Source organism: Lynx canadensis, chromosome C2 (assembly GCF_007474595.2).
Source record: "Lynx canadensis isolate LIC74 chromosome C2, mLynCan4.pri.v2, whole genome shotgun sequence".
Taxonomy (NCBI): Eukaryota; Metazoa; Chordata; class Mammalia; order Carnivora; family Felidae; genus Lynx; species Lynx canadensis.
Genome location: NC_044311.2, coordinates 43333658 through 43360819, shown reverse-complemented (window position 1 = coordinate 43360819; position 27162 = coordinate 43333658).

Here is a 27162-nt window from a genome sequence, read left to right as displayed (position 1 = left end):
TTTCAAAAAATAACCAATCAGAACTGAAGAATATAATAACTGAAATAAAATAAAAAAAACACAAGAGGGAATTAACAGTAGATTAGAGGATGAAGAAGAATATATCAGTGATTTGGAAGACAGGGTAATGGAAGGCACACAAGCTGAATAGACAAAAGAAAAAGAAAAAAGAAATGAAGATAGATTAAGCGAGGTCTTGGGCAACATCAAGTAAACAAACATTTGCATTTCAGGGGTCCCAGAAAAGATAAGAGAGAAAGGTAAAGAAAACTTATTTGAAGAAATAAGAACTGAAAATTCCCTAACCTAAGTAGGGAAATAGATATCCAAGTCCAAGAAGCACAGAGAGTTCCAAACAAGAGGAATCCAAAGAAATCCACACCATAGCATATAATAATTAAATGTTAAAAGATACAGATAAAGAAAGAATTCTAAAAGCAGCAAAAAGGCAACAAAAAGTTACCTACAAGGGAAAAAACCTATAAGACTATCAGTTGATTTTTCAGCAGAAAATTTTGAAAGCCAGAGGAGAGTAACTTGGTATATTCAAAGTGCTGAAATGGAAAAATCTACAACCAAGAATACTTTACCCAACAACATTGTCATTCAGATTTTAACAGACAAAGAATTTCCCAAACAACAGATAAAGGATTTATCACCACTAAACTAGCCTCATACTAAATGTTAAAGGGATCTCTTTAGTTAGAAAAGAAATCACCATAATTAGATATAAGAAGAATATGTATAAAATGATGTAAAATTGACAACATATACATAAAATGTGGAGATGGAGTAAAAAGGGAAGAGAAGGGGAAAAAGAAAAAAAGACTTTGCTTTTTTTCTGTTTTTTTTCCCTCTTCTTTCTTTTGTTTTTATAATGTGTTTGAACTTAAATCATCATCAAATTGATGTGGACTGCTGTTTACTTTGGATGTTATATATATGAACCTCATAGTAACCACAAATCCAAACCCTATGATATATGCACAAAAAATAAAGAGAAAGAAAACCAAACAAAACACTACAGATCCTCATTGATCACAAAGGAGAGCAAGAGAAGAAGAACAAAGAAGAACTACAAAAACCCAGAAAACAAATTTTTAAAATGACAATAAATACCCACCTATCAATAATTACTTTAAATGTAAATGGCCTAAATGCTCCAATCAAAGGATATAGAATGGCTGAATGAATAAAAAAAACAAGACCCATGTATATGCTGTCTACCAGAGACTCACTCACCTCAGACCTAAAGACACATACAGCCTGAAAGAGAAGAGATGGAAAAAAAGTCACCATGCAAATGGAAGTGAAAAATAAAAGCTAAAGTAGCAATACTTACATCAGACAAAATAGATTTTAAAACAAGACTGTTTACAGGAGATAAATGTTTTACATAATGATAGATCAATTCAAAAAGAGGATATAACAATTGTAAATATCTATGCACCCGAAGCACCTAAATACATAAAGCAAATATTAACAGATATAGAGTAATTAGTGGTAAAACAACAATAGTAGAGGATGTTAACACTCCACTTACATAAGTGGATAGATCATCTGGACAGAAAATCAATAAGGAAACAATGTCTTTGAATGACACATTGGACCAGATGGACATAACAGATATGTATGTACAGAACATTTCATCCACAAACAACAAAATACATATTCTTTTTAAGTGCACATGGGACAGTCTCCAGAACAGATCACATATTAAACCAAAAAACAAGCCTCAGTACATTTAAGAATATTGAAATCATACCATGAATCTTTTCTGACCACAGCAGTATGACACTAAACATAAATATCACATACACAACTGGAAAAAACACAAACATATGAAGACTAAACAACACAATGCTAAACAACCAGTGGGTCAATGAATCAATCAAAGAAGAAATAAAAAAAAAATACACGGAGACAAATGAAAATGAAAATACAGCAGTCCAAAATCTCTGGGACACAGCAAAAACTGTTCTAAGAAGGAAGTATAAAGCAATACTGGCTCACCACAAGAAATAAGAAAAAAACTGAATCTAAATTTATACCTACAGGAACTTGAAAAAGAACAAAGCCCAAGTTGCATAGAAGAAAGGAAATAAGAAAGATCAGAGCAGAAATAAAGAATGTAGAGACTAAAAAACTTGCCAAATCACTAAGTTGTACACCTGAAAGTAATGTAACATTGTGTGTCAGTATACTCAAATTAAAAAAAAAAATGCTTAATACTTTTCCTACTTTATGCATATGCAAGGTCTGCTAACCATAATTCTACCCATTCTTCTTATTCTTGATTTGGGTGGGATCCAATGATACAAGCATTTCTTAGAATGTGGCTAGTTTGTAGAAGAGAAGGAGTCTTAGGAATTTTTTTCTAAAGATTAAATGTTATGGTCCACTGATAATAAACAATCGGCAACAAAATTTTTCCATTAATCAACTAGTTTAAAAATATTTATTCTAATCATTAATCTTTTTTTTATAATTTTACCCATTAACTACTGTAGTTATTTTCATCAATCTATTGACATGTCAGCAACTATCTTATCTACAATGTCATCATTCTACTTTTTGAAGAGGAATGTTACAAGGCGTATGGTGGACCATTAAATAATTTGATTATTATTATCAGTTCTATCTGGTGACCTAGAGTAAGGCATTTAACCTCTCAAGATCTCAAGGCCTTAGTTTCCTCATTTGTAAGAAAGAAGATTAAACTAAAGCATTTCTCTGGTCCTTCCACTTCTACAGTTATACAAGTCTATGATACTATATTTTCAGCATGGTATGCAGTCTCCAAGTCTTCATATTAGCAAGCAAGGAAATGACTGGAATGGATGTTGTTGAATGTCTTCCTGGCATCCATTCCTCCCTTCCTTTAGCCTAAATTGTTCTTATTTTATTCTGGTATCCTCTCAGCCCACTTCCCACTACACACACACACACACACACACACACACGCACACACACGCTGTACACACCAAGTCCACAAATTAGCTCTGATTGGCTAATACAAATCAGAGCAGTCACAGCCCTTGGCCAGTGAATGATTTAGTAATAGAAATGTAATTGGATTTAGGACAATGAGGGGTTTCAATGAGCGATTTCTGGGAAACCTTTTCCCTTCGTTATCTGAAAGAACTTTTGAGGGAGAGACTCTTTTCAACTGTACATGTAAGAGGAAGGCTGTAACTCTGGTTCTATTTTTGGCAGTGGTCCTCTGAGAAATGCAGTTATGATGAAGTTGACTCTATGGAAAGTAGAGCAGAGAATCAGGATTCTTGATGACATCATTAAGTTTCCAGACGAGTCAACATTGGAAAATCTTAATATTTTTAGACACTTTGGATTTTATTGTTTGGCCAGTTTGAATTAGGTTTTCTATTAATGACAGTTGAAACATCCATATGCAATGCATTGTATTTCACTAGAAAATACACGTGAAAGTGCCCCCCAGGAAATAAAAAGTACTATAGAAACTCAAGGGCTTAATTGTTTAATGGAACTACTTTGCAGTTAATGTACTTATGTAAATATATTTGTCCTATAAATATTTATTGAGAGCTTGTGGTGTGCTGGGCACTACATTAGGAAGTTAGCTTAGGACACATCCCAATTGGCTGAATTCCTCAAGGCCACACAGGGAGACTGAAGCAGAGATAGAAAAAAAGACCAGGAATCTTGATTTTAATATAACTAAGGACTTTTTATAGGCCTTTTAGTACCCTGATACAAATTTTCTCTTCTTGGGCACCTGGGTGGCTCAACTGGTTAGGCGTCTGGATTTGCTTAGGTCATGATCTCACAGCTCGTGGGTTTGAACCCTGCATCGGGCTCTCTGTTCTCAGTGCAGAGCCTGTGTCGGATCCTCTGTCTCCCTCTTTCTCTGCCCCTAGCCTGCTTGCCCTTTCTCTCTCTCTCTCTTTAACATTAAATTTTTTTTTTCACTTCTAAGAAAGAGACATTTAAAGTTAGAATATGCTATTCATAAGACAAATGTCTTAGGATATTCCCAGCTAAAAACAAGCTATTTTACAATTCTCTGACACTGTTGCAGAAGGTCATAGAATGAGTGAACGATTTCACATCCATCATTGCTATAGGAAAATTCAGATACTTGGGCAAATAGTGTCTGTTGCCTTTTGCTACGTCCTGTCTGAAACTCACACATGATTAATGAATATCTCATTTGTTTTCATTACCACTTTCTCTAGTGTGGACCCTTTTAACCTAATGATTTGTTTAATGTCAAACTTTCTCCATTCATTTTACAAATATTAAGTTCCTACTATATGCTTGTCATTATGCTACTGAGATCTGGAAGTCCTTCTCACTTCATATCCTTCAAGCCGCCCAAGAATTTCTAATAAATTGGCAGAAGCCTTTCCTGTCTTTTAAGATGTTCATATTCTACTTATCTTTTGACCTTATCTTCTGCAACTCCATTTTAGGATTTTTTTTTCTATGTAAATAGGTCTTCCTTAGTCCCCAAATTGCAATCAATCACTTAGTGTTTTTACTTTCAGAACACTTTTATTCTTGCTTTTCTTGGTTAATGTTTTTTAATTGTTCCAAAGACAGTTTAAATCTCACCTGTTTTGAGGAAAATTATTATAAATGTAGGTTTTGCACCCAAAATATTAGGTGTGAGGGAAAAATAAAAAATGGTTTTGGAAAACAGGGACTCAGAAAGTTTATCTACATGCTCCTTTTCAAAAATCATTGCTTGAGGAATACAAGAAATAGGACAGCGTGAAAAACAAGCAAGTATATGCTCATAAATTCCCTTAATCCTAAAGGCAGAGTGCAATTTAATTCTTCAGATAGAATGAATAGTTAATGATATATTAACAGTGGTCAATTTGCTTTGTAGTGAGATTAGGATGTTTTTAATTTTCTTCAAGAAATTTTTCTGCATTTTCTAAATTTCCTACTATGGACAAGTATTATTTTGACTTTTAGAAGATAAAAAGTCATCTTTTCAAAATGTATTACTATTGCTTTATAAGGGAGAGAAAGGAAGTTTTTATTTGAAAAAAAGGTTTGATGATGCAATCAGAAAGATATTTAGAGTCTTACTGGCCATCAAAGATATTGCTTTTCACAAAATGCCTTAGTTATATTGAAGATATCAAAAATGTCCAACCATAGGATCTTCCTGATATTAATTTTGATATATCCATAAAATAAACCATAGTACTTACTAAAAGTAAGTACATCACTAAAAGTGATGACATAAAAGCATGTTTGTTGACATGGAAGGATGGTAGTGATATTTCATTCAGTGAAAAGAAATGTGATGTTATTTTTCCAAGAAGAACGTGGTAGCAGTAAGTTTTCCTGGGTTATTGAATTAGGGTAATTTTTAATTTCTGCTCTCTTCTATATTTTATACAATGAATATGTATTTCCTATGTAATAGTCCTTTTTAATATGTACTGGTCAGGTTCCTATAATATGAAAGGTATTGCTTGAGTTGATAGAAGTCAACTGTAGTTAAACATGGCACAAGAGAGCCAGGAACACCTAGCAGCCTTCTCACTGAATCCCAGGTCCTCCACAATGAAGGTGTAAAATAGGCGTCAACAGGTCAGTCAGCCAAAAGACACCAGCCAAGTTTGAGGAGCTGATCTTTCCTATGTTCCCTTGACATTTATATGTCAAGGGAACATTTATATTACCAAAGATAGGTTGTGAGTGGTAAAGCTTGCTGTAACAGGATGTAGAATGCTATTTGGCAGAGTTTAGGTAAGATGTCCTCAGAGGCACAAGCCCGCTTCATGCTTGTTTTCAGCCAGTGCATCAAACTGCATTTAAATGAATTAAATGTGAGGGTAAAAAGAAATCATTCTCATAAAGCAAAAATTCCTCAAGAGAATAACATTGAGTTGTAATGGTTCATATAGGTGAAGTGGTTGTTATATATATAGCTTCCAATTAAGACTTCAGGGTGTTATTCAGCCCCTTCTGTATTCCATTCAACAGTAGTTCATTCATAAAGCCAAGAGTATGGATTGAGCAGCTTATCTATGCGAGGGACTGTGCTAGATGCAGTGAAGAGTAAACACAAACAGGTTACCAGTCTCTACCTAGAATAATTTCTTTTATTATTATAGTGTACATACTATAATAATAAAAGTGTATAGTGTATATACTTTTTCTGGTTTTTGACTATACCTATTTGTATCTATACCCATATCGGCATCTATCATTTCCTCTCAAAACTTTGAAGCCATTGTTCTGTTTTATTTCGGCGCTTGGTACAGTTGATTAGAACTCTCGCATAAGCCTGATTCTCATTTCTTTGTTGGAAGCTAGTTTTAACATCGTGGAAGCTTTCGGAGTTCTTTCTGTGTTCATTGGATTTAGTAAATGTCTCAATGTGTATCCTTTTCTCATTGTTCTCTGCTTACTTCCAGATAGGTCCTTTCAGCCTAGAGATTTGTATCTTTCTGGAGTTTAGAATGTTTTCTTCTGCTGGTATTACTTCAGTTATTATTTTGTTAGTTTTTTGAACTCTATTTTGTCTATTTGGAGTGAACTTTTTTCTTATATTTTCAATTTCTGTGTTTTTGTTTTTGTCCTCAGGGATTTATTCAGCCTTATCTTCCATGTCACAAGTTCCATCTTAAGTAATGTTCATTCTGTGATTCAGCCTGCTTGAAAATTTTATTAATAACTTTATGACCTACTTTCCAAGAACGTTTTCTGTTTATTTGATTGCTTCTTTTTAATAGCAGTATATTCTAGTTTTATAGATGCAGGTGTTATCTAATTTCTCTGACTTTAATTTAGAGTTATTTCAAATTTCCCTTCTGCCTGTCATTCTTTCCTCCAGGATTAAGCATTGTGTTTATTTATCATGGTCCTTGTCTTTGATATTGTTCATTTTCCCCAGACACTTGTTGACTCTAGGATGTCCTTTCATATTTATGAATGAAGGATTAGTTTGATAATTCTAGGCAACTAATATTGTGATTCTTCTGCAGTTTTGTAGGCCACTTTATGGAGAAGACCTCACCCTGGGATGGGGAGACTAGTTAAGGGCTTCCTTTTAGAGTATGTGGGAAATAGACAGGTGAGCTCAGGCCCCCATGACTGATGAAGTTAGGAGCCAGGGTTATATCAGGCTCTGTTGTGTTTATCTCTGGCCCTCACACTCCTGCTGGGACAGCTTGCCAGGATAATCTTTCACTTTATTTAGAAATATTCATGCTGGTGTGGAGCTTGTGTGCTCAATTCATTCCTTGACCTTGCTCTGCTCTGTATCACAGGAAAGTTGGCTCTGGTAGGGTGTGATTCCTAGGTATCGTCTGAGATGGCTCTGGATGGGTTTGTCCAATAGGGCAAGGACGTGGCAGATTAGGATATGGAGGAGGACAATGAAAAGGCCTGTTTCCCCACTCCCTTTCTGCCTGTTTATGTAGGCAGTGTCTCCAGAAGTGGCTTATGCTTTCCCTGGACAGGCTGCTTCCAAGCCAGGTTGAGTGACCTGACCTTTGACCTTCAGGAACACCATGTCCACCCTGCTTCCTGCTTTTGTCCTCTATTCCCTGTGTGACTTCTTAGCACCACCATCCACTGTGTAATTGGTTCCCTGCATTAAATTCTCTCTGCTGTAAATACTTCCTGTTCCCCTGGTGGGACCCTGATTCATATAGTAGAGGCTACTGTAGAGTGAGGACAAATTCTGCAGCTTCACTATGTTTTTTGGGGAGGGAGAATGACTAGCTATATCGTAGACATTTCTTAAATTTAAATATTCTAATAATGATTGTCCCATTGTCTGCCACTGTTCTTATGATTGTATTCCCTACATCAATCCGTTTCTGTCTTCCAGAAATTTTTCAAAACTTTTGGTCTACTGAAAGAACCATTTCTTATTTTCATGACTTTTTTTGATTTCTTTCTCCTCCTCCACCTTACTCATCATCTTCTCTTTATGGGCAGTGTAGCAAAAGGGCCCCCTTCGTGGGCTCTGGATTAGAACCTTGGCTTTAGTAAATACTGATTTTGTGAATTGACACAATTTTCTTAACTTTTTGGTGCCCCCCATTTGTTCATCTGTAAAATGGGAGTTGCTGAGGATTAAATTATATACATGCAGAAGAATGCCTGACACATAACTGGTGTTCAATAGAAATTATCTACTATTAGTTTAGCTGCTGCTGTTACTATTTTTAAATTTTTAATTAGATTTTGGGATGGAAGGTTGATAAATTCCTGGGCTCAGTTCACAATTTGAACTGTAAGCATGCAGCCTGATTTTGAACTATTAGGGTATTAATTAGCGCATGATGAAGGAAGGAGAAATGAAAAAGAACATGGATACATTTGCTTTTGATAAAGACAAGAGGACAGGCACTGATTCCAAAAGGCAGAGTAAGAGCACACATTCACAAGTGAACACCATATGAAATGGCATTTCAGGATAGCATGGTCTCTTAAGATTTGCTTATCCATCCCTCCCCTTTTTTACCAGCTGTATTTCTGTTTTGAAGCTTTTCTCTTCCAGGATTAGTTAAGTAAGGTTTCCCTTTCCAAATACAGTTTTAAATGTTTGGTATAATTTATATTGGCACTATATCTTCCTTATAATTTTCTTTGTAATCTATCACAATGAGTCTTTTCAACAGGAGATAAATAACATAAAACAAACTATTCTGTCTTTTACAAGCCCTAAAAAACTATTTTTTCATATTTGTAAGAAAAAGCATTGTAAAACCCTATAATAACATCAGATGAGCCAATTCCAACCCTTTGGGGTTTTCTTTCATTTTAACTAATAATTCAGCTTGGTTTTGATTTTAATTTTATTATAAGATGTAAGAGTGAAGGTTTCTTGAAAGCTATCTGGATGCCAGGTTGATTATATTACATTTCATTTCCAGAAAACTTGTCTTTCCATATATACAGGCCTCAAACTCTCAGCTGATACAGTCTCAAGTTTTTAGTTTATTTTTTATAAATAAATTTTATTTATAAATTTAATTGCTTGATTGCAAGTGTCTTGTTGGGGAGAAAGTGACAGACTTTGATAGTACTCAGATATGTTTAATGTCTTAATGACTGTATTATGAAATTTCTCTTTTATGCTAAAAAAGCTCTTTGCTGTTCAGTAGTTCATCAGCTACTACAAAAGTTATGTTTCTTTGTTCCTTAAAATATTCATGAAACATAAATTGAAAAACTAGTTGAAAACCAAATGTAAGTTGTAATAGATATATAAGGAAAGATTGTACTTTAAAATAAATGTAAAGATTGGGGTGCCTTGGTGGCTTAGTCGGTTAAGCATCTGACTTCAGCTCAGGTCATGATCTCGCGGTCCGTGAGTTCGAGCCCCGCATCAGGCTCTGTGCTGACAGCTCCAAGCCTGGAGCCTGCTTTGGATTCTGTGTCTCCCTCTCTCTCTGCCCCTCCCCTGCTGATGCTCTGTCTCTCTGTCTCAAAAAATAAATAAAAACATAAAAAAAATAAAGTAAAATAAATGTAAAGATCAATATTGGATATTGTAAAAGAAAAAAAAGGTTTAAAGAAATTTTTTCTTTAATAGAGACTTTTAAAAAGCTATATTTTTATATAATTTTTAAAGTTATATTTTACACATGAACCATTTTCTAAATGATGTGATTTTGCTAGATGTCAGCTGTCCTGTAAGTAAAAACATTGTATATCTAGAGATAATATGGAAAAAAATTGTCTTGAACTTCATGGTTTTTGTTGTTGTTGTTGTTGTTGCTGAGTGTTTAAAAATATCTATATGATGGCGAACAACTAATTCCTGGTCCCAGGATATTACTTACAGCTGTAGGACTCCAAACATAGTTTCAATATCAAAGCAAACCTTTTATGCTTAAAAAAGTGCTTTACAAAGTGCATTCTGTACTAGAGAATGAAATATTTGAGCATGGGAATAAACTTGACCAACTTTTTTTTTTTTCTTTAAAAAATTCAGTGCTTGCCAAAGTGTACATCTGTTTATTCTACAGTGATTACTAATCTGTTTCTGAGAGTTTTCAGCATCCCTTTGGGTTTATACACATGTGGCAAAAGTGTCTTTTTTTTTCATGAGAATGAGTGAAATCATAATCTCAATAATCCAGAAACAATCCTGAACGTTGTCCATTTATTTATGTTCAAAAGCCACAGTACTTTCAGCTCCAATTCAAGAATCCAATGAAGGAAAATAACATGCTGTGCCTTAGTAAGTATCTGGGATACCTTAAATGTCTAGTGACCTATGGGGAGCATTCCCAGTGAAGTAGGCACTAATAATTGCTGGGAAACCTAGTGGAATGTCAGAAAGTCAAAAATTGGCAAAGTGATAATCCTTAAGTAATCACATCCTTGTATTACAGTTTTCAATGATGTAATGTTTGACAGGAAATGTTTGACAATGGTGAAATGAAAAATTATTCTAAATAGGCATAAGCCCTTCATTTTGATCTGTTTATATAGTCAGTTGTTTTATGTGAAATTAACAAATAATATAATTTGCATATGACTGCATGAGAGAAATATAAATAATTGCAGAAAAATACAATTTTAACCATTAATCTCAGTTGAATAAGACTAATGACATTTAACAAAGGCTCTTCTATTCCTATACGTAAAATGCCAATTACTTCTATTTTTTATGAAGAACAAGATCTCCAAACACATTTATGTCAATAAAATGAGTTTATTAAGTGTAGGTTCTAAATAGAAGATAATCCAGAGAGAAACAAATACTCAAAGAACATAATGTTCACAAAACAATGTATTATATATGTAATTGAAGGAAATAGCTGATATTTCAGAAGGAACTTTCAGGATTAAATACAACAGTAAAAAAGTAAAAATGTGATGCACACACATACCAATTTGAAAAATATTATATAGAGAGCCAGTGCTACCATATCTATGTATATTTTATACAATGTACATATGTATTTGACACAGTGGAAATGTGACAATAATATAGTGTTTTCATCATGTGGCAATGAGGAGTAGAAGAAAGTTCAGAACCCTGACTGCCTTCCTACACATACACATGCAACCCAGACACAAGCAGCCACCAATTTTTGAGTGAATCCTATCTTCAGAACTAAGCCCTGTCATAGATAGTTATAGTTTTCTTTTTCATTTGCAGTGTTTTCAAATTTTCTTTTGTATTCCCATTTTGAGGCTTACATTGTATTCATGTATTAGCTGTTCTATTATTTGCTTAACACTTTCACTTAAAATAACTTACTTGTAAAACTTGTTAACCAAGAGAAATCTCACTATCACTACTATGGAGTCAGTATCATTTGCCATAAATTGACAACAAAAACAGAATAATGATAATAAGTTCTAGATAGAAGATGCTGCCCACCAAATATTCTGAGCATGCCAGCTCTCTGAATTAAAACATTGAGTGTTAAATGGCTATCCCCAAACTGAGACCTTTTCCTCATAGAATTAAAGAATTGAAGGAAAACATGAAAGGAAATAACTTTCTTATGATTTTTAAATATCATTTTCCTGGTTAGAGTATCCCCTGATATCAGTAGTTTTGTATACTAACTAGAGTCATCTCAAATACCAATCATGGCCCACACTTTGGGAGGCATTGCTGTTCTTTTATAGCTATTGCTATTTTAGTCTCTGTTTCTCCTGTTTTAGATGGGAGAATGAGAAAGTAGTGAGGTACTTCAATAATATGTATTTTTTCTACTTTCTTCAGTAGGTAAGAAATACAAATAATGGGAAGAGTGGGGTGGCTAATCCAGCAGAGATGGAAAGAGTTCATTAAACAACCTATACCATCCATGTAAGATTGCTAAATCCATGTGCAAGACGTCACCAGTAACAGAAAATCTCCTTTCTTTACTGCCCAATAATGCCCCAGAACTGAAAGACAAACATGAACTTGGGATTGGAAGCTAATAAATGGGACACTTTTTCTAGGAGGCTGAGGGTAGCAGGGTTAATGAATTACAGGTGAGATTATTTACATGAGTGAGTGCTATTTGCTTTTCCTGCCATCAGTTTTATCCCTTCCAGTAAGAGTAAGTTCACTTACAATAGAAATGAGGGAGGGAAACTAACCTAGCTCTAAAACAAAGTTTAATTTTTTAAAAAAATGTGTGCTTCAAAAAGAATGTTTTTGCTGCCTGTTTCTAATGCTGTAGAAAGATTAATTGCTAGTTGACTATTACTGCTTATAAGCCTTATTGAAATTGTTTCTGAAACAAGAAGTTCTAGTTCAGGGATAAAGCTGGTATAGGGTTATGTGTGAGGGTGGTGGTGGTGGCTGTTCTTTACTCTTTATAGATCTGAGAGAAGAAACTGTAGAAATTATCACATGATCTGGATAGTTTGGGCCATAAATATTAGGAGAACAAGACTCTGCCTCCTTCTGCCTCATACTACATGTTAGAATTAGCATGAGCCAGAAAGGGGCAACTACTAAACAATGAAAAACAACGGTAGAAGGGAATCCCCACAATGGGAAGAACTGGTGGTTCGTGTGATTGAACACCAATTCTGGAAGCAAAAATGGCCAGTACTTGATTCATGTACTTGATGCATGGACTTGATTCATGAACAGTGGCTAATGGGTTGATGGGCTGGTCATGAATTTGAAAGAACACATTTGGAATATTGGTGACAAAAGAGGTCTAGGCAACAGGTATATAGGTGAGTCTCTTATAATGGGCACTGAGTGATTTGTGACTGACATGCTTATAGAAGGCTTCATCTGTGAAGGAGATTCTTAAAGATAAGGTAGACCACTTAACCCATCATAGATATCAATCAGTTTCTTATCCCAGACTCACCTGTTCCATGGGTTCACTACAAAGTGGCTATAGCATCAGGAATGGAGGTTGTGCATAGGCTCCACAACATGTATCTGCTCTCTCCAAGGCAAATCTGGCTTCTAGAACTTCAACTTGGTGTCTAACCTGACTATAGCAAAAGACAATGCTGAGTTTCTGCATCATTTACTAAGGGGACAGTTGACAGTCTTCTTATCAAGGAGAAGGTAGTACCTGTCCATAGAGGGACAGATTTATTTACAAACACATTTTGCTTCCCTGCCTTCAGGGTTTCTGCCAGCATCTTGGTTCATAAATTACAGATTGCTGTATCCATGGCACATAAAACATCATCTCTGATCAGGGGACTTATTTTACAGCAAAAAAGTGTGGCTTTGGACTTGTGCCTATGGAATTTGCTCTGATCTTACTTTGTGACTTAACTTCCCCAAATCATTATCTTGATAGAACTGTTTAATGGCATGAGGAAGGCGAAGTTATAGTACTATCTAGGAAAAAAATATTTTGTGAGGTTCACTACTATTCTGTAAGCCAGCAGCAAATATTTGGTTCCATCTATATAGTCAGAATATGTCTAGGAACAATGGGATAGAGATGAGATTGTTCTCTCTCTCTCACTATTGTTCCTCTTAACCCACTGGTATTATTTTTTTTTTAATTTTTTTTCAACGTTTGTTTATTTTTGGGACAGAGAGAGACAGAGCATGAACGGGGGAGGGGCAGAGAGAGAGGGAGACACAGAATCAGAAACAGGCTCCAGGCTCTGAGCCATCAGCCCAGAGCCTGACGCGGGGCTCGAACTCACGGACCGCGAGATCGTGACCTGGCTGAAGTCGGACACTTAACCGACTGCGCCACCCAGGCGCCCCGACCCACTGGTATTATTTTTATCTTTTGTCCCTGTAACTCTGGACTCTATGAATTTTAAGGTTCTAGAGAGGACTGCTAGAAACCAGGAGGCACAGTTATGGTTTGGTAAATTAGATGCTTCCTGACTATTTGGGATTCTAAATTCTTCTAAACCATCTTTTGAGCTTCTGGTTGGGTTCAGGCAATGAAGACCACAGTGGGAGAATGGAGAGGAAAAAAAGGGAGGTCAGGGTATTTATTTTCCCAGTCATCTCCTTGTAGTTAGCAGATTGGGGAACTAGAGAATGAAAGATCTGAGCATGGGAATAAACTCAAAGCATGGGTCTTTGCTTCTCACCTTGTATGTGAGAAAAATGAACTGAGAGATAATGTGTTTTACCCAGAGGAACAATTTTAAAAGATTTTATTAGATTAAACCTCAGACAGAGACTTGGTAGGCCAGAAGTTATAGAGTCAGGTGACGTCCTGTGCCATCAGGTGTCAAACAGGTGGCGAAGGTGGTTTGCTGAGTAGAAGCATGAGTAGCACATAAGTTGTTGGGAACTGGAGAGGCCATTATCTGCTATTCAAATGTAGCATCTTCTACTTAACCTCAGCTGTTTGCTACAGATTTGGGAATGCAGGGCCCAGTGCTACCATGTTGGTTGAGTTTTTGAGAGAAGCTGAAAATCTCAAATTTCGTGTCTCTAAATTTAAACAGCAATTCCTTGTAGCTTTAACTACAAAGGGCTAGCCAAACAAACAGACCACCTATTAGCCACATGAGCTGGTATAAGCTACCATGGGAGAATCAAAGGATACAAAGGACAGTGTGGTTAGCTCTGCAGTAAGATACTGAGAGCCCTGGGGAACAGATTAGACAGTTGCTGGGGAAGGTAAGCACAAGAGAGGGCACTTGGATCTACTGTGATTCAGCAAACAAGGGATAATAAAATCTTGAAGCATAGTAGGACTTGGGAGAAGCATTCAGATTATTGAGATAATAGGGAGGAAAAATTAAATGTGAGTGGACAGAAACAAGGAGATAGCTAATGTAATTCTCAGGGATATAGTTGGAAAACATGTCACTGACCAAAGTGGGGAAGGCATGAAGGGCAAGAGTTAGTTGTGCAGGTAGGGTGGAGCATCTAGAGAGAGCATTAGTATATTCGATTAGAAATATGAACTTGGAGGTGGGTAGGCAGCTAAAACAACTAGAAATGTAGGTGTGGCTTTTTGTAGTTATATCAGTTGGGAGAAGCAGTTGGAATTTGAGATCCTAATGATCAGGGAGGTGAGACGTAGAGAGGGCTGAGTGTAATTCCTAGGGAGCCTCAGCCTTTTAGGAGGCCACAAAAAACTTTTATAAGGATAACACATCAACAGAATGCACACAGGAGCTCATCACCTAAAAGATACGCTGGGGAGAATGTAGAAAGCAACATATGATTTTCCAGTTGTAATATATGAAAAAATTGGTGTTCACATGCATGTTTTTACTTTGAGCAAAACCAAAATTACCATAATAACAGCTTAGAGAAATTATTTTAACTTTTATTTTATGACAACAAAATGTGTCAAAATTTTTATGAAATACTAGATTTTTAAAAACACGGTAATGATATCTGTCTGTGTGTTCTATTGTTCTGCTGCGTGTTTGGGTCACATACTCAGTGTTCACTGGGGACCATGTTGCTGGGCTGGATCCTCTTGTCGAGCGCCCCTTCAAGACTGCTTCTACCTTGGGCTTTCATGGCAGTGCAGTGTGAATATGCTGCTTTATGCAGATATGTTGTGGGAAAAGGAAGAGCATAGATATTTTTGAAAATCCAGCTGTTTAATTAGGCTGATCAAGGATTACTAATTGCTTCTCTTTAGAAAGCTCACTCCCCCACACCAAATAAAACAAAAGTTGTGATTGTTTGCCTTCATTTTTACTTGTTAGGAGACATTTTGAAAAATAAGATTGTGTGTGTGTGTGTGTGTGTGTGTGTGTGTGTGTGTGTGTGTAGGTGGGGGTTGTGCACACTCTAATTTGGCTTGCAGTATAGTGGTGTAGGAAAACAGGTGGTGATAAGGCTAGAATTATAAGTTGGAACAACTGTAATGGTATTTGTAGATTAAGTGGAAAGGATATTCCTAGCATTTACACAAGCCACTAGTTGAATATAAGCTTGAAGTTCAAGGAAGCCATTCCCTTTGTTTGTTTGGGCCATCTAGTCAGTTCTAGAACACAAGGAGAGACGTCAGTGCCAGTGCTAGTCTCATCCCCAAGTCTGTTTTACATTGGCGATGTCAAGTAGTAATAAACATGTCTTAAAATAACATCATGCCTTCCGAAAGGTTCTTAATGTGCCCTTTGTCACACAGTTAAATAAATCCTGTAGGGGCACTCACTCCATAATGTGCTGAAAGGCAGCCGTTTCTGGGAAAGAGAAAGAACCATTAACTCAAAGTAATAGCAATGAGTAGAAAATGTATCTCTTGTGACCCTTCTTAGTTTCAGGCTTCCCTTTCTCATTAATGCCTGTTGCCTGCTTCTCACTCTCTCTCTTACCGCCCCCCACCCCCCCAACACACCCTTAAACCTTTAGTAAACTGGAACAGTAGGAGATAACATAAGCCTACCATGCCCACTCTCAATGCACTCCCCTCATATCCACCCCTAGAATATATGAAAAGCTATTATATTAGTTCAAAATTTTATCCTGTTCAGTATTTCTTCTCTGACAGGGACAGTCAGTCCAGTTTACTTTCTGACAGGTTAATATTACGACATATAATGTAAATTTCTAAATATATCATAGTACTTGAATGACTTGCCATGGATATCAACGCTAAACTACTAAGCTTTTCTTGTATCTATTTTGTAATTAACATTAATTTTTGAATAGATTATATACATGATGTAAAATCTAAAGTGTATAAAATTATATGCCTTTCTCGCATAGGCACTCAGTTCTCTTCCCTGAAGGCAATCAGTGTTACTTATGTTGTGTATAATTTTCCAGAGATTATAAACAGAAACCTATACATACATATACCTATATATAAACATTTATGGAAAAATGTGTACGAACATATGTATACTTTTTTACAAAATCCTTTGCTCAAACTATATTAATAGAGTTGTTTTAACAAATACACATTTGCACAGTAGGATATATCTTAATTGATTTAGCTACTCCACAATTTATGAACTGTAGTTTAACTCTTTAGCTATTATAAATATTGATGCAATAAGTACCAAAAATTAGTTTTTTTAAATCTATTTTTTAAGGGGCGCCTGGGTGGCTCAGTCGGCTAAGCGTCCGACTTCAGCTCAGGTCACAGTCTCACAGTTCATGGGTTCGAGCCCCGCGTCGGGCTCTGTGCTGACAGCTCAGAGCCTGGAGCCTGTTTCAGATTCTGTGTCTCCCTCTCTCTCTGACCCTCCCCCGTTCATGCTCTATCTCTCTCTGTCTCAAAAATAAATAAACGTTAAAAAAATTTAAAAAAAATCTATTTTTTAAGTTTATTTATTTTGAGAGAGAGAGAGAAGGGGAGGGACAGAGAGAGAGGGGGGAGAGAGAGAGAGAGAGAGAGAGAGAGAGAGAGAGAATCCCAAGCAGGCTTCTGTCACTGCATAGCCTGACACAGGACTTGAACTCATGAACCATGAGATCATGACCTGAGACAAGACCAAGAGTTTAACCCTTAACAGACGGAGCCACCCAGGCACCCTGATCCCTTATGATTTTCTACATAGAAAATTACGTCATTTGTGAAGGAAAGAGTTTTACCTCTTCCTTTCCAATATATATGTCTTTAATTTTTTTTCAAATGTTTGTTTATTTTTGAGAGAGACAGAGACAGAATGTGAGTGGGTTGGGGCAGAGAGAGAGGGAGGCACAGAATCTGAAGCAGGCTCCAGGCTCCGAGCTGTCAGCACAGATCCTGACGCGGGGCTTGAACTCATGAGCTGTGAGATTATGACTGGAGCCAAAGTCAGACGCTCAACCAACTGAGCCACCCAGGTGCCCCAATTTTTTTTTCTTGAATTTTACTTGACTGAACCTAGAGTACAATGGTGAAAAACTGCGGTAAGAGTAGACAGCCTTGCTTTGTTTCTGATCTAGTTAGAAAATATTCAGCTTATCACAATGAACTAAGATGTTAGTTGTGGGTGCTTTGTAGATGTTTCTTGTTTTAATTTTTTTAAGTTAAAAAAGTTTAAATCTTATTTTATTTTTTTATTTTATTTTTTAAAAGTAGGGTCCACACCCAGTGTGGAGCCCAATGCACATCTTGAACTCACAACCCTGAGATCAAGACCTGAGCAGAGATAAAGAGTCAGGTGCTTAAACACCTAGGCACCCCTATAGATGTTTCTTTAAGGTTGAGTTTCTGTTCTTAGTTTACTGACAGTTTTTATTATGAGTGAGTATTAAATTTGGTATATATATATATATATATATATATATATATAGGTTAATATATTTGGTTAATATATATATTATATTATATTATATTATATATATGTCTGTTAAATGATGAATAACATTGATTGACTTTTGAATGTTAAACCAACAGTACATTCCCAAGATAAAAACCAATTCAACATAATGAATTATTTCTTGTATATAGTTTTGGATTCTAATTGCTTTAACTTTTTAAAGAATTTTTGGTTTATATTCATGAGTGGTACTTGCCCATAGTTTTCTTTTTTTGTAATGTTTATCTGCATTTGGTATCAGAATAGGCCTCATAAAATGGAATATGGTAGTGTTTGCTCGTCTTCTGTTTTCTGGAAGATTCAATGTAGACTTGGCATTAGTCTTAAGTGTTTGGGAAACTTTATCTGTTAAATCATCTGGGCCTAGATTTAGCTTTGTGGGAAGTTTTTAAAATTTGAATTCAATTTTTTAAATAGATATGAGGTTATTCAGGTTATGTATTTGTTCTTGAATGAGCTTTGACAGTTTTTGTCTTTCAAGCCACTTTCAAATGGTCAAATATATTAGAATAGAGTTTTTCATAATGTTGTGTTATTATCATTTTGCTGTTTGTAAGATTTCTATAGTGATGCCTGTCTTTAATTTCTGATGTTAGAAATTTGTGTCTTTTCTCATATGTAATCAGTCTGGCTAGTGGTTTATGAATTTTATGGACCTTTTTAAAGATCCAGATTTTGGTTTCATTGCTTTTCCTCATTCTTCCTTTTCTATTTTTTATTTTATTGACTTATTCTCTTGTATTGTGATATCCTTCCTTCTACTTTTATTGGGTTTAATTTACTCTTCTTCCTCTGGCTTCATAAGGTGAAAGTGTAGGTCATTTATTTCAATGGTTTCTTTTTTTTAAATACAAATATTCAGTGATATAAATTTTCCTCAAATCACTGCTTTTGCTTAACTCCACAAATTTTGACATGTTTTCATTTTCATTCAGTATCAAATATTTTTCATTTTTTTAATGAATTCTTTGACTCTTGGGTTATTTAGAAGTATCTTGTTTAAGATCCACATATTTAGGGGATTTTCCAAATGCCTTCATATTAATTATCATTTTAGTTTAATTCTGTTATGGTCAAAGATTGTGTTTTGAATGATTTCTATACTCTTAAATTAATTAAGATAATGATTTAAGTAAATTAAGTATTAATTGTAATTATCACCAAGAATAGTTTTTTTCTTTCTTTGTGAATGTTTTATATGCACTTGGAAGGCATATGTATTCTACAGTTGTTGGATTGATTGTTCTGTTACTATCAATTAATTCAAGTTGGTTGATAATAATTTTGAAGTCTTCTGTATCTTTGTTCATCTTCAGCCTGCAGTCTGATAATCTTACCCTTTTAATTAGAGTTTTTATACCATTTACATTTAAAATAATTAATACTGTTCTATTTAAATCCACCTTTTTACTGTCTATCTGATCTAATGTACTTAACATATTATTATAGCTATGCTGTCTTTCTTTCAATTAGTACTTTTATGGTATATCTTTTTTCATCCTTTAACTTTTAGCCTGTGTCTTTATAATTATAGTGACCTATTGTAAACAGTGTATATTTGAGTCTTTAAAAAAAAGTCTGAAAAATCTATGCCTTTTAATTGGAATATTAAACCATCCACATTTAATGCAATTTCACTCTCATTGATTTTAAATCTGTTTTGCTATTATTTTTTCTGTTTGTCCCATCTTCTCTTTGCTCAGTTTTTTTCCTTCCTTATTTTCCATTATTCTATGAAGAATTTTTTCTTTTTTTAAAATTCTATTTTATCATGACCATTTTCTTATTACTTATATGTACTGAAAAAAAAAAAGTTTAGACCTAAGCCCTAGGCTTTAGGATATAAATCTTTAATTTATCCCTATTTACCTTCAAATCATATTATACCACTTTATATAAACCGTAAGAGCTTTAAAACAATATACTTTATACCCCTCCTGTTCTCTGTCCTTCTGTTGTGATACATTTTTCTTCTCAAATCCTATAAACCTCACAACTCATTTATGTTATTTCTGCTTGAAACAGCCAATAATATTTAAAGAGATTATTAAATGAGGTAAAAAACTTTTATATGTGGCCACATATTTGCCATATATTTTGATTTATAGCACCCTTTATGACCTTTTGTAGACAGGATTTCATCTGGTTTAATTCATCTGGTATGAATTTTAGGTTTTTGTCTTTAAAACTTTTTTTTATATTTCTTCTCACAGTTCTTTCCTTCTTCTTCTGGGATTCTAATCACACTGTTTGATATTTTTTCCATAGGTTACCAGTAAATATTTTTTTCATTTTTTTTCTCTCTGTGCTTCAGTTTGAATAGTTTTATCCATATACCTTCAAGCTCTTTTTTTCCTGTCTTGTCTAATGTGCTATTTATTCCAATTCTGTATATTTCCTTTCAGATAATGCATTTTCATCTCTAGACAATCCATTTGGTCTTTTTTTTTTTATTTTCTATTTCCTTCATCATCATGTTATATTTTTCATTGCCTTCTTAAAAATATGGTGTATATATGTAATGGTCACTTTAACATCTGTATCTCCTAATTCTGTCTTCTTTATCACTTCTTGTTCTATTTTATAGATTGATTTTTTTAATATTAGATATGGTTCATATTTTCCAGCTTCTGTTTATGCTTGGTAATTTTTTAGTAGATGCTGAGTATTATGAATGTTATATTTTTGAGTACTAGACTTTCCTCCTATTCCTTTAAATTGTATTGGATTTGGCTCAGTGGGGCAGTTTAAATCAGTTGAAATCGGTTGGATCTTTTCAAGACTTGCTTTTTAAGCTTTGTTAATGTAGTTCCAAATTAGCATTAATCTATAACTAATTTAATCCTACTGCTAGGTCTACATCCTTTTTACTAGTCTACCTGATGCCTCACGTATAAAAAGTCTTCCTCACTCTGGCCAGTGGAACACATATTATTCCCAGCCCTTGTCATCTCCAGCAATTGTTCTGCCTACTGGTTTTCATTGATTCTGACTTTAGTCCCAGATAGTTTCCTCTCATGCATATGCAGAGCAATACTTAGCTATAGACTTAAGAAAATCTTTTATAAATCTCCAGTGTTCTCTATATAGATCCCACTTCTTTAATATTCTGCTTTTCCCCTAGTTCTACTGAGATATAATTGGCAAACATTACTGTATAAGTTTAAGGTATACAGAATAATAGTTTGACTTCACATATGTTGTGAAATAATTCTCACAGCAAGTTTCGATAGCATTGGTCATCTCATCTAGAAACAATAAAAACAAAAGAAAAAAATTCTTTCTGTGTGATGAGAACTCTTAAGATTTACTCTCTTAACAACTTTCATATATATCATGCAGCAGATTTAAATAAAGTCATCATGTTGTAGATGATGTTCCAGGTTCTTATTTATCTTATAACTGGAAATGGATAGCTTTTGAAAATTACAGCTGCATCAGTCTCCCCAAACTCTCATTTTGGTCTTGTCAACTAGGTGAAATGACCAGGAGGTAAAAATAATTGAACTACTCATTTGTAAGTAAGTTCTACAAAAGTGATTAAAGTATTTTTCCTTCTTAAGTAGGTTATTGTTACTCAGAAGTTTGGTTTTTAAATTTCCTTCATTTTCAAAATGACATTTTTTATAGGACAAAACTAAACTTCAAAACAATCCTAATGTTATCAGTGGTTATGTATCTGACCTTATAAATGGTTTAAATAAAGGAAAATAATGGGGCTAAATGGCACAAATCTATAACTATACAGTTAGTCTTTCATTCTGCGGTAATACAGTCTACCTGCTGTTTTTTGGTTGGTATATCAGTAAAGATGATAAAAATATTTTAACCCCAACAAGTTCTGAGAATAGTGAAAATACTCATTATGATAGAATGCATTACTGGCCCCAATTCTCTCCTCTCTCTGAGTCCATAGCCTTTGTCATGAAGTTTTACGGTACTCTCCCACTTGGAATCAGCCCAGCAATGTTATTTTTTTTTTGATTTTTATTTTTTTTTGCCAATAGATGTTAGAAGGTTTGATACCACAGAGAGTTGAATGGAATGTTGTCATTTCCACTTTTGGCCTTTGCTACAAGAAAATGCTAGGCTAGCCTTATGGAGGATCAGAAACATGTGGAATAAGCCCACCTATAAATAGGTAAATAAGGCAAAGTGACCCTAGTCAAGGCCACCTAGAGCACCTGGTTAAGGTAGTCAGCAAATCCCAGGTGAATAAGTGCGTGATGCATGTAGGTCAGCAGGCTACCTAATGACCACCTCAGATGTATTAGCCAGAAGTACTTGTTTGATGTCACTCAGGTTTCCTTGTTGCTTGCTATGTAGTATTATTGTGGTGATAGGTAACTGTCATGCCTATTAAACAAACAAGTATTGTTTGAATTCTTGCATTGTTTCACACATATATTTATGGACTTTCTAAGTAGGTAGAGGGAGCTTTAGGTCAAAAAGTCTGCTTCTTGATACATCTCATCCTGCCTTGATCTTCCTACTGCATGCCCTATGCTGATAGATTTTCAGCAAAACTGTCACCTCCATCTGTCAGACTTTTAAATTTGTATATTCTAAACTTGTGGTATTGGGGTGCCTGGTGGCTCAGTCGGTTAAGCGTCTGACTTTGGCTCAGGTCATGATCTCGTGGTTCGAGCCCCATGTTGGGCTCTGTGCTGACAGCTCAGAGCCTGGAGCCTGCTTCGGATTCTGTGTCTCCCTCTCTCTCTGCCCCTCCCCCATTCACACTCTGTCTCCCTCTGCCTTTCAAAAATGAATAAATGAGAGAAAACCGCCAGAGGATTAGCAGAACGGAGTCACCGGACCCAAGTGCAGACGAGAGGCCCACGGAAGAGGGTAGGAAGGGCGGCGAGGCGGTGCGCGCTCCACGGACTGGCGGGAGGGAGCCGGGGCGGAGGGGCGGCTCGCCAGCCAAGCAGAGCCCCCGAGTCCGGCTTGCAAAAGCGGAGGGGCCTGACGGACTGTGTTCCGACAGCAAGCGCGACTTAGCGTCTGGGAGGTCATAAGTTAACAGCTCTGCTCAGGAAGCGGGAAGGCTGGAGGACAAAGGGAGGGTGAGCTGCGGAGCCCCCGGACGACAGAGCTCAGTTTGGCGGGGAACAAAGGCGCTCGCCAGCGCCATCTCCCCCGCCCATCCCCCAGCCAAAATCCCAAAGGGAACCGGTTCCGGCCAGGGAAATTGCTCGCTCCGCGCAAACACCCAACTCTGTGCTTCTGCGGAGCCAAACCTCCGGCAGCGGATCTGACTCCCTCCGGCTGCCACAGGGCCCCTCCTGAAGTGGATCACCTAAGGAGAAGCGAGCTAAGCCTGCCCCCCCTGCCGCCGTGCACCTTGCCTTCCCACCCCAGCTAATACGCCAGATCCCCAGCATCACAAGCCTGGCAGTGTGCAAGTAGCCCAGACGGGCCACGCCACCCCACAGTGAATCCCGCCCCTAGGAGAGGGGAAGAGAAGGCACACACCAGTCTGACTGTGGCCCCAGCGGTGGGCTGGGGGCAGACATCAGGACTGACTGCGGCCCCACCCACCAACTCCAGTTATACACCACAGCACAGGGGAAGTGCCCTGCAGGTCCTCACCACACCAGGGAATATCCAAAATGACCAAGCGGAAGAATTCCCCTCAGAAGAATCTCCAGGAAATAACAACAGCTAATGAGCTGATCAAAAAGGATTTAAATAATATAACAGAAAGTGAATTTAGAATAATAGTCATAAAATTAATCGCTGGGCTGGAAAACAGTATACAGGACAGCAGAGAATCTCTTGCTACAGAGATCAAGGGACTAAGGAACAGTCACGAGGAGCTGAAAAACGCTTTAAATGAAATGCAAAACAAAATGCAAACCACCACAGCTCGGATGGAAGAGGCAGAGGAGAGAATAGGTGAACTAGAAGATAAAGTTATGGAAAAAGAGGAAGCTGAGAAAAAGAGAGATAAAAAAATCCAGGAGTATGAGGGGAAAATTAGAGAACTAAGTGATACACTAAAAAGAAATAATATACGCATAATTGGTATCCCAGAGGAGGAAGAGAGAGGGAAAGGTGCTGAAGGGGTACTTGAAGAAATAATAGCTGAGAACTTCCCTGAACTGGGGAAGGAAAAAGGCATTGAAATCCAAGAGGCACAGAGAACTCCCTTCAGACGCAACTTGAATCGATCTTCTGCACGACATATCATAGTGAAACTGGCAAAATACAAGGATAAAGAGAAAATTCTGAAAGCAGCAAGGGGTAAACGTGCCCTCACATATAAAGGGAGACCTATAAGACTCGTGACTGATCTCTCTTTTGAAACTTGGCAGGCCAGAAAGAATTGGCACGAGATTTTCAGGGTGCTAGACAGCAAAAATATGCAGCCGAGAATCCTTTATCCAGCAAGTCTGTCATTTAGAATAGAAGGAGAGATAAAGGTCTTCCCAAACAAACAAAAACTGAAGGAATTTGTCACCACTAAACCAGCCCTACAAGAGATCCTAAGGGGGACCCTGTGAGACAAAGTACCAGAGACATCACTACAAGCATAAAACATACAGACATCACAATGACTCTAAACCCGTATCTTTCTATAATAACACTGAATGTAAATGGATTAAATGCGCCAACCAAAAGACATAGGGTATCAGAATGGATAAAAAAACAAGACCCATCTATTTGCTGTCTACAAGAGACTCATTTTAGACCTGAGGACACCTTTAGATTCAGAGTGAGGGGATGGAAAACTATTTATCATGCTACTGGAAGCCAAAAGAAAGCTGGAGTAGCCATACTTATATCAGACAAACTAGACTTTAAATTAAAGGCTGTAACAAGAGATGAAGAAGGGCATTATATAATAGTTACAGGGTCTATCCATCAGGAAGAGCTAACAATTATAAATGTCTATGCGCCGAATACCGGAGCCCCCAAGTATATAAAACAATTACTCATAAACAGAAGCAACCTTATTGATAAGAATGTGGTAATTGCAGGGGACTTTAACACCCCACTTACAGAAATGGATAGATCATCTAGACACACAGTCAATAAAGAAACAAGGGCCCTGAATGAGACATTGGATCAGATGGACTTGACAGATATATTTAGAACTCTGCATCCCAAAGCAACAGAATATACTTTCTTCTCGAGTGCACATGGAACATTCTCCAAGATAGATCATATACTGGGTCACAAAACAGCCCTTCATAAGTTTACAAGAATTGAAATTATACCATGCATACTTTCAGACCACAATGCTATGAAGCTTGAAATCAACCACAGGAAAAAGTCTGGAAAACCTCCAAAAGCGTGGAGGTTAAAGAACACCCTACTAACGAATGAGTGGGTCAACCAGGCAATTAGAGAAGAAATCAAAAAATATATGGAAACAAACGAAAATGAAAATACAACAATCCAAACGCTTTGGGACGCAGCGAAGGCAGTCCTGAGAGGAAAATACATTGCAATCCAGGCCTATCTCAAGAAACAAGAAAAATCCCAAATACAAAATCTAACAGCACACCTAAAGGAAATAGAAGCAGAACAGCAAAGGCAGCCTAAACCCAGCAGAAGAAGAGAAATAATAAAGATCAGAGCAGAAATAAACAATATAGAATCTAAAAAAACTGTAGAGCAGATCAACGAAACCAAGAGTTGGTTTTTTGAAAAAATAAACAAAATTGACAAACCTCTAGCCAGGCTTCTCAAAAAGAAAAGGGAGATGACCCAAATAGATAAAATCATGAATGAAAATGGAATGATTACAACCAATCCCTCAGAGATACAAACAATTATCAGGGAATACTATGAAAAATTATATGCCAACAAATTGGACAACCTGGAAGAAATGGACACATTCCTGAACACCCACACTCTTCCAAAACTCAATCAGGAGGAAATAGAAAGCTTGAACAGACCCATAACCAGCGAAGAAATTGAATCGGTTATCAAAAATCTCCCAACAAATAAGAGTCCAGGACCAGATGGCTTCCCAGGGGAGTTCTACCAGACATTTAAAGCAGAGATAATACCTATCCTTCTCAAGCTATTCCAAGAAATAGAAAGGGAAGGAAAACTTCCAGACTCATTCTATGAAGCCAGTATTACTTTGATTCCTAAACCAGACAGAGACCCAGTAAAAAAAGAGAACTACAGGCCAATATCCCTGATGAATATGGATGCAAAAATTCTCAATAAGATACTAGCAAATCGAATTCAACAGCATATAAAAAGAATTATTCACCATGATCAAGTGGGATTCATTCCTGGGATGCAGGGCTGGTTCAACATTCGCAAATCAATCAACGTGATCCATCACATTAACAAAAAAAAAGAGAAGAACCATATGATCCTGTCAATCGATGCAGAAAAGGCCTTTGACAAAATCCAGCACCCTTTCTTAATAAAAACCCTTGAGAAAGTCGGGATAGAAGGAACATACTTAAAGATCATAAAAGCCATTTATGAAAAGCCCACAGCTAACATCATCCTCAACGGGGAAAAACTGAGAGCTTTTTCCCTGAGATCAGGAACACGACAGGGATGCCCACTCTCACCGCTGTTGTTTAACATAGTGCTGGAAGTTCTAGCATCAGCAATCAGACAACAAAAGGAAATCAAAGGCATCAAAATTGGCAAAGATGAAGTCAAGCTTTCGCTTTTTGCAGATGACATGATATTATACATGGAAAATCCGATAGACTCCACCAAAAGTCTGCTAGAACTGATACATGAATTCAGCAAAGTTGCAGGATACAAAATCAATGTCCAGAAATCAGTTGCATTCTTATACACTAACAATGAAGCAACAGAAAGACAAATAAAGAAAATGATCCCATTCACAATTGCACCAAGAAGCATAAAATACCTAGGAATAAATCTAACCAAAGATGTAAAGGATCTGTATGCTGAAAACTATAGAAAGCTTATGAAGGTAATTGAAGAAGACTTAAAGAAATGGAAAGACATTCCCTGCTCATGGATTGGAAAAATAAATATTGTCAAAATGTCAATACTACCCAA